This window comes from Anas acuta, chromosome 16 (genome assembly GCF_963932015.1).
Source record: "Anas acuta chromosome 16, bAnaAcu1.1, whole genome shotgun sequence".
NCBI lineage: Eukaryota > Metazoa > Chordata > Aves > Anseriformes > Anatidae > Anas > Anas acuta.
The window spans coordinates 10,297,584-10,313,946 of NC_088994.1; the positions used below are offsets into that span (position 1 = coordinate 10,297,584).

Consider the following 16,363-nt stretch of genomic DNA (forward strand, 5'->3'; position numbering starts at 1 on the left):
TTGCTGGGGTGTCATCCTAATCTGCAGCTGTCCTGCAGAGTATGCTCAAAACTCATGAAGATCTTTATTACTACAGTAAAATTCCTGGTGTTCCCTTTCACTCAAGGTACATCTTCCTCTTCAGTAAATGTAATTGTTTTTGTTATAGGGAGGCAGAGATAATGTTTATAGTTGATGGGCCTTTTTTAACCTACTTTCAAAGTGTTGAGCTAAAATTCTAATATTGTTCTTTTAAGCATGAGTCTAGTATTGATTTTAGGAAGGGAAAAGAAAAAAAGAAATTAAGTTCAGGTGGATGTTTTCTATCAGATTAAATTTCTACTTAAATTGAGGATTGTATATAATCTATGTAATGTTCTGAATAACTCATATCTCTTCTGTGTCTGTATATAAATATTTTATACTTTTTAATATTTCAGTACAACCAGTAGATCTGATGTTGCTCTGAACCATTTTTTTTCCATATCCAAGCAACAAAATCAGCCTCAATTCAACACTTGGAAAAGGTTTTAATAATTGTATATAATATGGGTTTATGCTAAAAACAAATTAAAAATATATTTCTATGTAGTACTGTCCTCAGATGAGATCTCTTGTAAGCTATCTACAGAAGTATTTTTTACCTAGTCAGAGAATAACTAAAACAAACTAGTATGGCAAAAGTTAGTGATAAATTGGGAAACAAGTTAGCTAAAACAACTAACTCCCCAGTGAATCCAACATTTAGCATTGTGTGCATATTGTTGCAGACTAGTGCATTTTTTATAAATTGTGTTCAGTTTACATCTCAAGTGTATTTATGTCCTTTCTGGTGCTTTGGCTTTCTGTTACGATTGTTGTATTAGAATTCCTACTACAGATGCTGGAAATGCATACGTTTCTTGCCAGGCTGTATGCTTAGCACCTAAAGGTGCTTCTGCACACTTCTGTGAAAGGTTTAGATATGAGCTGGCCTTTACAATGCAAAGGGAGCATCAGTTTTATGATGCATTACTAGGCAAATATGTGAGCTTGCAGTGTGTGTCTACAAAGTACTAGCATTTACTTAGCTGTCTCTGGTTGTGATAGCAGGAAACTGCAGGTCCTTGCTTCTTTCTGTTAGAAGGGTGCTGTGGTGAATCAGCAACGAGCTGGTGGAGTGAAACATGGCTTTGTCTTCCCAGGTTGCAAGGAGAGCTTCCAGGTTAGCACTGTTTTAGCACTGTTATAACCTCAGCCAACCTTTTAGTGCCTAGTGCTTCATGGGTAATTCATGTTGAAATTACAGCAACTCTGCAATACTGTCTTGAAATGTGAATGGTATTAAATGTGAGAAGCTGGGAACGTGTGTCTATTGGCTTTTGTGAATACAGCTAGGGCTGCAGCAAAATGTGGACTAAAAGTAGATTCCCAGCTGCATGCTTGTGCATCCTGCCCCTCTCCCAAAAACAGCTCTCTGGAGCACCTCAAGAGCTTGTGGCTGGCAGCCCGATGTCACTGTGGTCAGCCTAAGCTTTGGCCAAGTATGTAAGCTTCAATGTACAGCTAAAGGAACAGATAGGAAAATCTTCTTTCCCCACCCTGGAGGATTTTTTCTTTGTCTGCTTTGTTATATCCATCTTTTTACCAGATGTATCCAGTCAGTAGCCTGCAAATGGCTTTCCAGCTCTTATATAAGCACTCACACCAATGAATGCCAGACTGTTTTAAAACCAAACGCTTTTAGAAAGAGCTAAGATTAAAAGATTTAGTTAAAAAGCACCAGCTAGGAAAGGTCATGGTAGACTAGACACATTGGCAGATGTTCATTTCTAGATACAAATGTTTGTTATAAACTCCCTGTACCCAAACTAGCTTGCCTTTTGTTGGAAAGGGAGTGAACCAGCCTGCTATGTAATCCTTAGTCTGTCTTCCTACGAGGCCTGGTCATCAGTTGCTCAGCTAGCTTTGCAAGAGGGGACTGCTAAAATCTGTACTCTGCACCAGAGAGCTGCAGCTCATGTGCACTGAGGTCTTTCTAATACTGAAGAAACTAAAAGAGAATCCAATTTAAACAAAAATTGGGCACAAACACACACACTTGTGGCACTTCCTTGCTGTGTTTTTTTCTTCTCCAAGGACTAATCCTGTGGTGGACTGAACATTTCCAACAAACTGCAGAGCATCCCCCAGTTCAGGGCTGTTCAGTTATTTCCTCACAAATAGTGTTTCTGGAGAGGAATAATTCTGATTCACCAGCTGTCATTTTACTGTTCATATAGCTAAATTAATAAATATGTTAATAAATGCCTTCACTGGTAATCTTCAGGTGGAATTATTGCTGGTGATTTCAATGAGCCTTTTTTTAACTGAGAATTAATCAGCCTTCCCTCTTCAGCTCTGACCAAGCCCTCACAGAGCCCTTCATTTGTTGCTGTCAGAGGCTTTTAGTTTCATGTGCTGCAGGAAAACCAAAAAATTGAGCATTACACAGCTCTCTGTAAAACAGAAATGGTATTTCTCTCGCACTGCCAGTGAAACATTTTCAATGTTTTTTAGCCTGTCAGGCAATAATTTTTTTTAATGCATCGGGGTTTGTCATGAACAAGTGGAGGGATGCATTGATTTCCATACTGCTGAGAAGCACTGTTATTTCTAAACTCTTCAGTGAAGGGACTATACTTCTAAACTCCTTTTTTTTTTTTTTTTTCTAACTAGGGCTACAATTCAGTAAATAACAGTGCCACAAATGTCCTTTCACTTATATTAGATATTAGGAGCATATTCACACTGCCTAATGTTTAACATCCATATCAGATGCTTTATGTTGTATTTGGAGCATCTCAATTTCTCTCCTGGCTAAAGACAAAAGTTAAGCTCAGGTACTTTGGCTCAGCCCCATGTTACATTTCTTTAAAAGGAAAATGAATCTCCTCATTCAAATCAGTTTTCCAGTTCTGAAGTTGTGTTTTGTGTTTTTGTGTGTGTGTGTGTCTTTTTTATTTACTTCCATGTAATTTCCAAATCACCCGGCAGATTTCAGTAGTGTGAGTGATAGACTCAAGATCCACAGCCTGCACTGCCTCCCCCCTCCTCTTCCTCAGCGCAGCCACCTAGCAGCAGGAGTCAGAAGCTGTTCATAAGCAGAGACATTTTTTTGTCACATACCTCAGACGCCAGCACTCGACAGATGGAAGTTAAAAAAGAAACGTGTTGGCTGCCTGAGGCACATCTTAATTTGTCGCTCAGCTCAGTTTGTTTCACTTTTAATGGTTCACTTAGCTGAACTTGTGACTGAAAATTAACACAGAAGGAGAAAAAAGTGAACTGAAAGTTTTGACTTGATGGGCCTCCGCAGCCAGCACATGGAAACCATCACAGGGGCCAGCTGCCAACCTCCTGCTTCTTGCCACAACTCCTTGCAGGCTGTAGGAGTTCTCCCAGGGGTGCTGGGGCTCCTCGGTGCATCCCAAGGACCGGCCATGATCCATGCTGTGGAGGGGCCTGGGTGATGGGCAGCACATCCAGTCCTGCTTGGCTCCTGCCATCAGATGCACTGCTTTCCTCACTGTGGTGTCTTTCCTCTCTGTATTGCCTCAGCAAGGTTGGCCAGCTCATTTGCCTGAAAAAAGGGACAAGAACCTGTTGATAGATGCTTTCTGGCCATGCCAGCTTTCAGAGAAAATATAGGGAAGGCAGGACTGTTTCTGCCTGCACCACTAACCAACTGGGTAGGAAAAATGCTTTCAGCTCATACAGGAGCTTGTGAAAAGTAAGCCTTTGTCTCCTATTCAACAAGGGGAAAAATAGTTTCTGATCCTTCACAATGAATACATGCCAGATCATAAAGCTAGCTTGCAGAGAAAGGAATAATGAGTATTAGTATAGAATATAGGAACTATATATTAAAGACTGCATTTCCAGTCACCCTCAATTTGCTCTCTGATTTTGCACACTGGCTTTCAGACCAGAATTGGTCAGAACTGCCAACACAGAGCAGAGACACTTTTAGGTGCAAAAATGCACTTTTGTTGCCAAATGGCAGTGAGAGAACTCAGGATGTGGCTACCAGAGTAGCCTCAGACACGTGGACACTGCATAGGCACCAAGTTTGTGTCCTGTTTAAACTTTTAAAAATATTATTTATTTTTAATAAATTGCAGGTGAATTTCTTAATTGACACATATAAAGATGAGGGAAGGTAGTGGGAGGTCTATTCTCTTGTTGAAAACTTCAAATAACCTGCTAAAATCAAAACTACACTTGACAAGACAATCTTGGACTGGTAGGGGTATCCCATGTGTTCACAGAGGCTATTTCCATCACTAGCTACTATTATTAATGGATGAAGATGGAGCCAGCAACTTACAAAGGCATTTTAAAGTTAGCTACATGTCTTGCTCAAATCTCCTGACAATATTCATTTTAGCCTTTGTAGTAACTCTTCTCTGATAGCTAATAGGAATGAGTTTTCTTAGTTAAAGTAATCTCCATGGGACAGATGGGAGAGAAAAATATTTGCAGATACTATTTGATGAAAACAGAGCAATCACTTTGCATTCATGAGGCGTCATCCATTCTATTTGTTTCCTGTAAATATTTATGAGTGTGGCTTTCCTACGGAGGATTTTGGGGATGCAGAGGCAGCTCTCTTGGAAGCATTCCTCAGCCAGGGCTGTGCCTGCCCAAGGGCTCCCGGGGAGCCCCAGCCACAGCTCCTCATGGAGCGATGCTCTGTGGTGGGAGCTGCCTCTTGCATGGAGCTGCTAATGAGTGCCTAGAGCAACAGCAGGCATGGCACATTCACAGGCTGCTCTGCATTAGCATAAACTGTCTTGAAAATAATTTTTAATGAACAAGTTAATTATGAAATCCGACAAGTCTGTTTGTCAATAATGAAGGGAGGGGGAGGGAGGAGGGGAAGGAAGAAGCTAAATATTAACAAAAGAAATTGTTTGGCCAGCACTGTTACCCAGTCTGGACTGACAGCCGTGTGTGTGTTTTCTTTTAAGTTATTGTACTCTCTGAGGCTGTATCTGCTGAGATGTTATATGTCTATTTATAGTTTGCCTGAAAATTGATTACGATGAAGGCCAAGCTTGTATAACCACAGTCAGTGGGAATTTTGCTGCTGTCAGCAATAGGCCCTGCTTTGGGACACAAACAGACCCCCTCAGCTGGCACAGGTAATAACTTTACCTGCTTATCCTGAATAGTGAGGAGTTTCCACTGTTTCATAAATGCTTCCATCTTTTCAATGTCAGTTTCTGTGACTGTTCAAATAGAAAATTCTTCCGTATATTTTATATTTCTCACTGAAGACAAAACATTTGGTTTACATGCCCCAGCCCTTTGTGTACCCTCATGGGCATATCTAATTATCCGCTATTGCAGCCAGTCCCTACTAGATGCCCTTCAGCTTCAACTTTATTTAGTATGCCTGGATTTCTTTCGAAGACTTGCTCCAGTTCCCTCTAAATGTGTGAAGCTGCTCAGAAAACTAAGGAAGAAACTCTGCAGCACCTGGAGAAATACCTTTCTCTCTCCAGATTCCTTTAGAAATAACTATTTTATGCACACTCAGATAAATCTCCTGCAATAACAACTCTTGTATGTTTGGCACCTGTGCTCAGAGCTGTGCTGTGACTCTTCCCACAAGGCTCCCTGTGATCACCTGTAGTCCAACAGCTAAAAACTTTTTCCGTAATGAGGACACCCCATTGACAGACTACAAAGAGGGGCATGCCCAGGAGGCAGCTGAGTTTACCCAAAACCTGTCTTATTCTGGCAAAGACCAGTTCAGCTCCTCTGTGTGTATGGTGTGGCACCTTGGAAGACTTTCCAACAGCAGGTCCTGATTCTCTTTTGCTCTTTATCAATGAATATTCACATCTTGTGGGTTTGCATTTATTTTTTTTTCTACCCCTCAAATTATTTTCTTCCCCACTCATCTTTGTCTGGTCCTTTTGTAATGTATATCTCTGGTATGTTTCTTTCCATACTCTAGCAGCAGAAAGTTATGCTAAGTTTCATTTATTTCTCATGCCTTCCTTATTTGTAATACTTTACACTAAATTAGGCGTTCAAAATGTGCCTTATTTTGAGTCCTCAGAGAACAACACGCATCTTTCCATTTGTATTTGCTCAGTGATAATTTCAGGACATGTCTCTTCAGTATTAGTCAAGCTTGTAATACAGCAGCAACACGAAACCAATGTTCAGACAGCTGATCAGGCTGTTAAAACAATCCCTGCTGCACAGTTGTGATTTTGCGTAAGAGAGCTGTGACTTTGTACTCCAGTGCAACACACTGGAACAAAACCTCTGCTCAGTGTCTCTGGATCTGAAAAAAACTACCTGTGTTTCTTCTTTGGCAACGCTAAGATAATCTGCTTTAAGAAAAGCCTCAGCCCATAGTGAGTGATCCATGAAATGCATCATCCCTGCTGCCTGGGTTGTTGATGGTGAGCTGCTGTCTCTGTGTGCGCAGGATTTGTTGTGCCAGTGTGTCTTCTCCAGAGCACTGGCAAACTGCGTGGAAGCCAGGGAAGCCTTTCATCCCCGCCTGCCTAGCCAATATTATTAAAAACAACTAGTAGGTTCAGAAACTATTTTCATATTGATTTTGCAAATCTTTACTAAGCTGCATGTTAGTAAGAGTAAACCTGATGTGGGCTTATCTAGTTTGTGATTTTAAGTAAGATATTAATGTTTGGGGGATGGGAGTGATGTTCATGTAATGTGTTCTGGATTTGGGCATCCCAGTTGTTCCAGTGTGCAAAGTAAAGGCGGAGGCTGCTAACAAGCTGATGCTCCGTATTAAAGCAACACTTTAACTTGGAGTGAGGTCACAGAAACTGATTTAAAAACATAGACAGCAGCTCCTAGGCTTGCCAACACTTGCTTTTGGTAGCTATCAGATTTCTGGTGTCAAAAAACTAATTTGATTACACAGTGTTACTAACTGTGTAACTAAGGACTCTACTCGTGTAAGCAAGGATTTAGTAGGATTAATCTTAGTATTAAAATTAGAAACCCCATGTGGCTAGAGTGAGAGAAAGTTGCAGAAGGAAAAACTATTTGTTGTTTTTTCTCACTTGAAATCCTGTTATTCATTTGATGATCCATACCTTTCTTTAGGTGTAAACAGAATATTAATCAGTCCTTCCATGGGGATTTTTTCTAAACATGCTTTTCAGCTATTCTCTATATGAATATCAGAAAGCGAACATACAGTGGAATAAGATTTCCTCAGACTTCTGCAGATTGATTTCTCTGAGTTGTATGTTCCCCATACATTGATCCTTCTGTGTTCTTTTGTTGCTGCCTTCCATTTGAGCAATTCCTGTAAGCCCTGAGGACCAGAGCTGCAGGGGGTAAAGGTGCACAGGGCATGCACAGCCTTTGCCCCTGTGCACCGATGAGCAGGGAGGGAGGATCTCAAAACTCTTCACCTGCATTAGTGGGTGAACTGCTGCCACTGCCCAAAGTGAGCTGCCTCGCTTCCTGATGCCCCAGGCAACAGGAGTTTGGACTGAAACAGCTTCTTTCTCTTCAACTTTTCATTCCACATTCCTCCATTGATGCTTTGTGAGCCAGCATAACTGCAAAAATGATATGAAACTGGTTAAATTGATGTGAACAGTTTAGGTCTCAGGGATGGAAATGGTAGTCTCTGGTAAGGAGGGTGTCTTGGCCACTGAGGACACAGTCATGTTTTTATGTTTCTCTGTCCTTTCAAACAGTGTTTCTGCACTACAAGGAGAAACTAAAGAACCAGTGACACAGAAAACATGGTGCTCCCTCAGGGGAATGTGATACCAAGGACCCTTACACCCCTGTTGCAGAGGGCTGCAGTGGGGGGAGAGGGAATTTGTGTAATGTTGCTTCCATGGAGCCACTGAGCAAAAGCTGCTTTGAGAAGTGGGCTTCCAGAACTGGATGAGACACCATTTCACACAGTATGGGAGTGATCTGGGCCCAAAGCTGCCTCAGGACTGTATTCCCGCTGTCAGCATTGTGTAAGTGGAGTTCAGTAACAGGGAAGGGACAAAGATGTGCAGGGCTCACAACACCTGCCTGAGATGCACTTGACTAGTGCAATTAGTTTGCTGTGTTTTCCAAGCTAACGACAGTTTTGTCATTTTTTTTTTCTATGGATTTGTTGTTTTTCTTTAGTTTGATTTCTGTTTTTTTTTTGTTGTTTCCTAAAGTTTCCCCCACTTCTGAGACTCATTTCTTGTAGATAGTGAATTGTGGTTTCTTGCAGGTTCTTCTCAGGATGGAACTCCCCAAATTTTAGAAATTCCCCTATGGTAGACTGACGCTAGTTATACCTAATACATATTGCTGACAGCAATATCTGGCATAAAGGTGACAGGGATGTCAATCATGTATTGCCTATTACTGCTGTCCAGCTGAACAACATGACTTCAGATCATCTGTGATTACATGTCAGTATGTTTATTATTGATTTATTTAATTTAGCATTTTTTTTCCAACTGTCCTTGATACTTCTAACCATGCTTGTAGATGAGTGTCTGACACACAGATCACTGCTTCCAAGAGGGTATGGGCAGCTGGCAAAGAGAACTCAATAACACAATTTGCTCTGCTGATTTTATTGAGTATGTAAGTAAAAGGGTTTTCGTTCATCTTGGTGAATGCTTTTTTATGATCTGCATCACTGCAATCATACTTGTGATGAAATGAAATAATTAAGAAAGATATTCTCCTCTCTTCATTGTATTTATGATTAACAAAGTAAATGAAAATCCAGCCTTTTATCTGACATCAAATGGTATTGCATTTTTGAGCTAAATTGGACATTCATCTTTTTTTTGGTGAGTTTTTTGAAGCTTAAACATACCTTTCTTTTTCTCCCTATCCTTCTTTCTTATGTTTCTGAATACCGGTAAATTAAAGATAACTAGAAACTGGAAATGCTTTCAGAAAAGGTCTTGAAATTCACACACATGCACACAAAAAGAGGAAGAAAGAGAGAGAAATGTAACTCTTCTTCTTTCATATTAGCATGACAATCAAGCAATTACTTGGAATACTTCATACATATTCCACCAATCTTTTTTTGGGGAGGTGGGGCACAGTCTGCATTAAATAATGTATTTTATGCTAATCTGAATTTATAGAATTGTATGGCACCATTGTATCACCCCTCCCTTCCAAAGGTTGGGAAGCAACCAGTTCAGTAAATAAGCTCTGCATTCTGTAAACCCCCAGTGAATGTTTCTTATATGAGAAGTCATTTAAAGTGACTTCTTTGGGGAAAAAAAAAATAGTTGGAAAAAGTCATAAGAAATAATTGCACTTCACTGAAAGTTTAGCAGTTGTAAATTAAAATGAGAGGATTTCAGGAAAGAACATCTATGCCCACAAAATAACCATGTACTTCTGTAGTACTACGAGGGAATTATCAATGTAACTGAGTCAAGAGTCAATGCCTCCAAATGACAAAATAATAATTGGCCAAATTTTATCGATAGGAGCTAAACTTCCACATAATCGTATGAATGCGTTAGTCACAGGATATTATTGTAGAAGAAATAATGGGTAAACAGGGAAAGGAGATGACTTACACGATACTTGTGCCTCCTAATTCACAGATCTGTTCTCTGTGACATTAGTTCCAGGTTGACTTTCAACTCTTCTCATTCTCTAACAGCCAATGTAAAACTGACAAAATCAGGCTCTTGGTACTTTGTCAAGTGTTTGACAGCAACAATTTGTTTGTAGTTTGCCAATACTTACTACCTTTGAGAGATCAGCCAAAATCATGTTACTATAATCCACCTTGTGCTAAAATTCATGAATTAAATTTCCAAAGAGATCTGGTCAAGAGGAGGGCAAATTCAAGCAATTCTTCCGTAACTTTCTGAGTACTGACATGTGTATCCTTGAGAAGGGAGGGCTGCAGCAGCCAGACCTGAAGGTGGCTGCAGAGCAGCACTTTCCTAAATACAGAAGGCAGTAGGATAATGTGTTACTAAAGATCTTTATTTTCTTCTCAGAGAGGTAACAGATAGTTGCCTAAACAAAAACCAAGTAAAGATATGGAAAGGCAATCGCATGTGCTGTCATTCTGTTTTTGCTGGTGAGGATGTATTGCAACCCATTCACTTTAAAGTGGAAGTAGAGCAAAATTTTCCATGATTTCAACTGATATCCCACCAGCTGAATCACAGCTGCTCACAGTCCTTCCTAACAGCATCTAAACCCTGCAGATCCTTCTTTTGTGACTTTCAGCTGATGAACTGCCACCTCATGGCTGAATAGGGGTCTGTTCTTGAGTGACTTCACTTATCTTTTTACCATTAAATCTCATCATCTGTCTCCTACCTGGTACGTGAGCCGTGTACTTCTGTGTGCTGTTGAGGTCATGGGCCATGGGTTTTTCATTGGCATATGCCTTATGTGTCATTTGTTTATGAAAATACTAGGATCTGTCTTAGAATATTTCTTCCCTTCAAATTTTGTTCTAAATCTTTGTTTACAGCTGAAATTTGACTTAGAAGCCTTTAATTGCCAAAATTGCTTCATATATTTGTATATTTAAAGTTATGCCCACACACCTAATTTTTGGAAGAGTTTGACTGTAGAAGAATAAAGAACAGAAGACAACAAAGATAACAAATTTTTGTTGTTGTTCTTTTGATGCAGTATGTAAATAAGTTGAGGCCATGAGATCAAGTGAGATATTTTTTTTTTTTTCTCTTAGTAAAGATATTCAGGAAGTCCTTTAAATAAGGAGCCTGGGTTGTAGATGCAGACTTTCCAGCAAGCAATTAAAGCTCAACATTTACAGACACTTAGATAAACCAGATGTATTCCTGGCAAGGGAGAGCTTGAAAAGCAACAGATTTTGAAGTACATTGACAGCCCTTAAACTTCAGAAGGAAAAAGCTCTGCTTAAGAAGCCCTTCAGTAAGTAAATTATTTAGTTCATTGTGTGTTGCTTAATAGTTCTGTTATTTAGACTTCTGATTGTTGAGGACTTAGTAAAAGAGTAAGAAAGAAGAAGTGAAAGGAAAGGTTCCCAGGGAACTAGATTAAGTCTGTAAGAGCAATGTGAAGTGTTTTCATCTCCTACCCCATTTTAAACCAAATGACTCTGTTTTCTTATCCTTGTCTCTTAATGGCAGTAGATCTCCTGTAATGTAGAGACACTCAGCAGAGAAGTAATGCAGTGAAATTGTGCTAACAACATGATTTGCCAAAAGCAATCAGTTTTTGTTAGGTACGTTGTAAAGGAGAAGACGTATTAGCAGACACAAAATGATGTGCCGTAGAGCAGCTGCAAAATCAAGGGGAAAATATTGACCCTTCATTGCATAAGTAATAGATGGATGTTTTAGTTTGGAGGGAAATGACAGAAGAACCGTGACATTAACAATTTGGGAGAGGTGCAGTGGACAGGGATGCTGTGGGAGTTAGGGAAATCTTTCTGGCAACAAAAGCATGTTCTTAGATCCAAAGCTGACAGCTCACAACTGCTCCATCAGAGCATAAGCCTTCCGATTCTTAAATGCTAAATGGATCCAGCCTTTAACTAGATGCAAGCTGTCAGTTTGAGAATGTCTTATTCACCCACTTACCACCCACTTTAGTGGCATCCTCAGCTGAGAAGTCTTCCACGGTCCTTGCCAGGTGTAACCTCTGTGAGCTTTCCTCTCCTAACTGTGGGCAGAAGGTGGACACGACCTGGCAGTTTCTCATGACAGGTCTGAATCTTTCCTGACAAGGAGTAAACTTGGATTTGTGGAGTAGGAATTCCATGTCTCCAAGGAAAAGAGCTACAACAGAGAGGTTCAGGGAGTATTCTGCATAAAACTGACATATTTTCTGGGCTTGCTTTATAGACAACCAAAGCTTATTTCAGTTTCTATTATAAAGCACAGTAAAATAATGAAATGTTATCAGTTTGCCTTGCCATAAGACTTTTCATTCTGCCTCTGCCCAAAGTAACTGGCATCTCCATTGCTTTACTCTGTCTGCCATTGTTTCCTAGAAGCATCTTGGTTGGAGCGCAGAAATGCAATCACACTCTTCTTGATATTGCACAAGATAAGAGGGAGTGACAAACAGCATTAAGTCCAGGGTTATTTTTCATTTCCATTTATATTTCTTTAGCTTTTTATGTGATTAAACTCTTCTGATATTTCAGGGCACAAGTGTATCTCCTCCTATCCTTAACTAAATATTGGAGGAAAAAAAAATATATCCTTTCTCTACTGAATAGGTTACTTGAGAAATAGCCAGGGTCACCCAGGAACAAACTGTAGCCTTGTCAGAACCATCTGATCTGCAGTAACCTGAGCCTTTCCAGACACTCCATAGCTGATTAAAAGTGAATCTTTGCCTAGGTCATTTTGGTGAAGGAGGGCAGTGGGAATCCTTTCTGCACTACTGTGTCTGCCTGGAAAATTATTTAACACTTATTTCATAGGTGAAGGAGTCTATTTGCCTTAAGAGCTCCACTTATTTTGCAGCTATCATAGCAGAAAAAATAGACTTGTTTTCAAAACTAGTCTCTATTTGAGAGGGTATTTTGCTGTATAATGAATTCTCTGATTTGTAGCAGACTCACAGGTTGCAAAAACTCTTCCAGCTTGCAACCTGAAGTGCTATAAAAGTTTTAAGATATTAAATATTATTTAGTGAATTATTGAAAATGGTATTTTTTAGAAGTCTTACAAGCTTAGCAGAAAGAGGTAAAAAAAAAAAAAAAAAAGAAGTTTGGATTAACAACAACAACAACAAACTGCCAGGGGATTGTCACTGAGCCAGTGAAGGAAGACTTGTTCAGAAGAGTGCTCTACTGTCTTTCAAATGTACAAGGCAACTTCTACACACAGCTCTTCTTTGCAGGGGGAAAGCAGGACTGGGCTTATATGCAAGAAACATTCTGAATAAGCAACAGTTTCGTACTTAATCGCTTTTGTCTCTGGCTACGTGAACTGTGTGTTGATGCTATTTGAACAGGTACAGAGGAGCAAAATGCTTGCCTGCTGCAAGATTTTGTTGAGACAGGATTATTTCTTTCTAGGATGTGTCCAGCAGAAACTCATCCCTGTATCTTTGACTTTTACTTCTGGACACACTTGGGATATAAATCTATCCAAGTAATTAATCTGTCCAGAGACCTGGGTTTAGTTTCATGTTTCCTATTGACCAGTTGTAGGCAGCTCTCAGCTCAGCAAGCAGAGGCTTTGAAGTGCCCTTTGGAAGCAGTTACCTTCCCCCAGCTGCCTAAAAAGTTGAGGAGGCTTACTTAGTTTTGGAGTTGGCTCAGATGCCAGTTCCTGCAGCATCTCAGTGCTAGGCATTGAATTCCTTCACTAAGCCTGGCTGTTTGACTCCTTAATGCTGCACACACTGCAATTGTGTGTGCAATTTCAAGTAATCAAATTCCTCGGCAATCTTTCAAACATTAGCCACAATATCACTAGCTGCACCCTAGTGATATTTGAGTCGTGTTTTGTCCTGCAAGTCAATGAAGATATGAAAATTAATTACTGACTGGAAGCACAGGCTTCTGTGACAAGCAGCAACCAGATCCATTAGTGTATTAGCATTACAAATATAAACCTTAGAATATATATTTATATATATATATAATACAAATAAAACTTTAAAGAGGGCAAAATAGTTCTTCTGAGTAAAGACAAAGGTTGTGTTGTGGGTTTTTTTTTGTTTTTTTTTTTTGTTTGTTTGTTTGTTTTTTTTGTTTTTTTTTTTTTTTTTTAAGTCTTAGGGCAAATAATTCACTTAACCTAACAGTTATTTCAGAAGTTCTAGATTTCTTAAAATAGAAATTTCTGGGGGATGCTCTGTGCAGATAGATTTTTATACTTGGCAACTATTAAACTATTATAGCATTTTATTCTTACAAAAAGATTTTGTACTCCAGGCATACAATTAGCCACAGAGCACTACATTCATTGTCTCTTTCCCAACTTACTACCATTATTTGTCAAAATCTTTTCTGGAAAAAAAAAAAAAAAAGGCTCTGTCAAAACTGGATTATTTTCCCTATAAAAGGGCAAGTGATTCAGCTCTACTGAAGTCAGAAAGAATACATTTATCTGGATTAATTTAAAATTAGTACTGGTGGTCCTGGACTTACTGAAACAAACAGCAAAATTCACAGTTTCAGTGGGGCAGGTTTCATGACTGCATCTATTTTGTTACACTTTGTCTTATTTTTTTACTGCTCAGCCATATGATATTTCTGTATTACCACTTAATATTAATATGGAAACAGTATTCAGAAGGAATATTACAAATAGAAAAGATGTTCATGCTTGCTAAAATCAAGTAGCATGACAAAGCACTCTTTATTTTGTTTTCATTTCATAGCTTTGTGCAATTTATGTTTATTGTCTAACACTGCAACTGTGCTTTTAGCATGTTCTTTTTTCTTTTCTTTTTTTTTTTTTTTTTTAAGAAAGTTACTAAGATAATTCAGTAGCTGATAGAATAATGCAATGTCATGGGAAGATTTTTAAGTAGAAAATTATTTCCTTCTATTTCAACTCTCTGTGAAGTACTTATCAGAAAAGTTAGACTGAGTGAACTGCAAGACTGATTTTTTTTCCTCCTTAACTGATCAATTAATTGTGTGGATATTGTGGTTTAATAGGAGGGAGATTGGTAGTCTCTAGACAGAGATTACTAACATCTATAAACTTATTCAATTTGTATGCCCTGGGATTTCACTGAGAGCAGTTCACTACAATAGCAATAGAGAAAGGAACGTCCTGATAATTTTCCTTAGCAAATTCCAGCAGAACCTTTGCACATAATGAACTGCAATCAAACGACAGTAAATCTGAGAACAGGAGAGGAAAAAAAGAAAGAAGGAGGGGGGGGGGGAAAGGAAAGGAAAGAAAATGCAGCTGTATTACATCATTTTAGAAGGATATAAGCATTCTCCATAAACACTCTTGGATATAACATATTGATTCCTAACTGCAATTTATAGTTCAATACAATCATATTTATTCACTGCGGAGACATGAATTATACAATTTGTAGCTGCGGTTAACCAAGAGAGAGGAAAGAGTCCATTTCAGACCTTAGCCACAAAATTTCAAGGATTCCATCATCTGTAAAATTGATAAAGAAACAGTAATAATCTTTAAGGTATTTTCAGTAATGAAGATTTCACTGTGGAATGGGTTCCCAGAGTGAATTAGATTAATCCAGAATCTGATCACTTATAGAAAGTGCTGCAAGGCCTTCATTGTAAATTTACAATATATTCAAAATCCATTTACTTTAATTTCAGGGAAAAATAATTCAATATTGTGCAAATTCAACTTAAATGTTAGGGAAAAATGAAAGTGCCCAGAAACAGAAGCTTCACAAAGGATAAAGCCCCTGACTTCTCTTAAACAAGTAGATTTATTATTATTTTTTTTACATTCAACTGAACAGATGTTAAATTGAATAATGTCTATAAGCACAAGGATTCTAGATATGCAGTAATAAACAGAAACACAGAAGCACAGGAAAGAAGTGCCACCCAATTCCAAAGGAGAAAAGTGTACAGTGAGCCAAAGCAAGTATGAGTTGCATGAGAAGCCTGGTGCCAATCAGGTGAACAAGGCAGATGTACACACTTGGGTCATGCCAATATATTCCCATATATATTGTTCTCAAATTACAGTATAGCAAACTATTTTCTAGAAGCTCTTAAAGCAGCGTGTAAGAGTGCTTGCTCTATGTTTTTAGTAGTAAGTATATTCATTTATTGTGAAAATTGAGTGCTATTTTTACAGCACTGAAGCAGAGCACAAACTTCACTTCAGACCTTCACAGTGTCCTGTGCCACTCCAAATACAAGATATACTTAATGTACAGAAAATAATCCTGCCACAAATCTTGGTAAACATTCAGCTTGCATCTACCGTGTGATATAATGCTTTTCTGAATGTTGTACAGCTGGGAAAAGGAGGCACAAAACTATGAAATGACTGGTGCCATTGGCTTCCCGGGTGTTCTTAAAGTCTTGGTTCCAAGTTGTGAGTTCTAATTAATTGATGACAAATAGCAAGCTGAAAAAAAAATACGTCAAGTGATCCTCAAGCTCTGGCTTGTGCCAGTTCTCTTTGTGAAATATTGATAACTGTAGCTGTGTTGAGTTGTAATGACAGTATGTATTTTCTTGCATAATACTCTTAAATATTTAGTGACAAGTGATAATGCTGTCCCATAGAAAATCCCTGGACAGAAAATCTCCATGAAAAGCCTTTCACAGAGACCTTTCCATTACACCTGCCTCAGTGCAAGTGTGGGGAGAAGTTTCAGATCCTCCTGTTTCCCAGGAAAACCTTCAAAGCTAATTTTCTGAGACTGTTCACAGATCGTTTCTCTGCTAGTCACT

At 38.9% G+C, this 16,363-nt stretch overlaps 1 long non-coding RNA gene across 3 annotated transcripts in view; it reads left to right on the forward strand.

Annotated features, from left to right (window-relative positions):
- Positions 1-16,363, forward strand: part of LOC137865507 (uncharacterized) — a 177,976-nt gene that overhangs the window by 125,256 nt on the left and 36,357 nt on the right. The gene's annotated exons all lie outside the window — the stretch shown is intronic.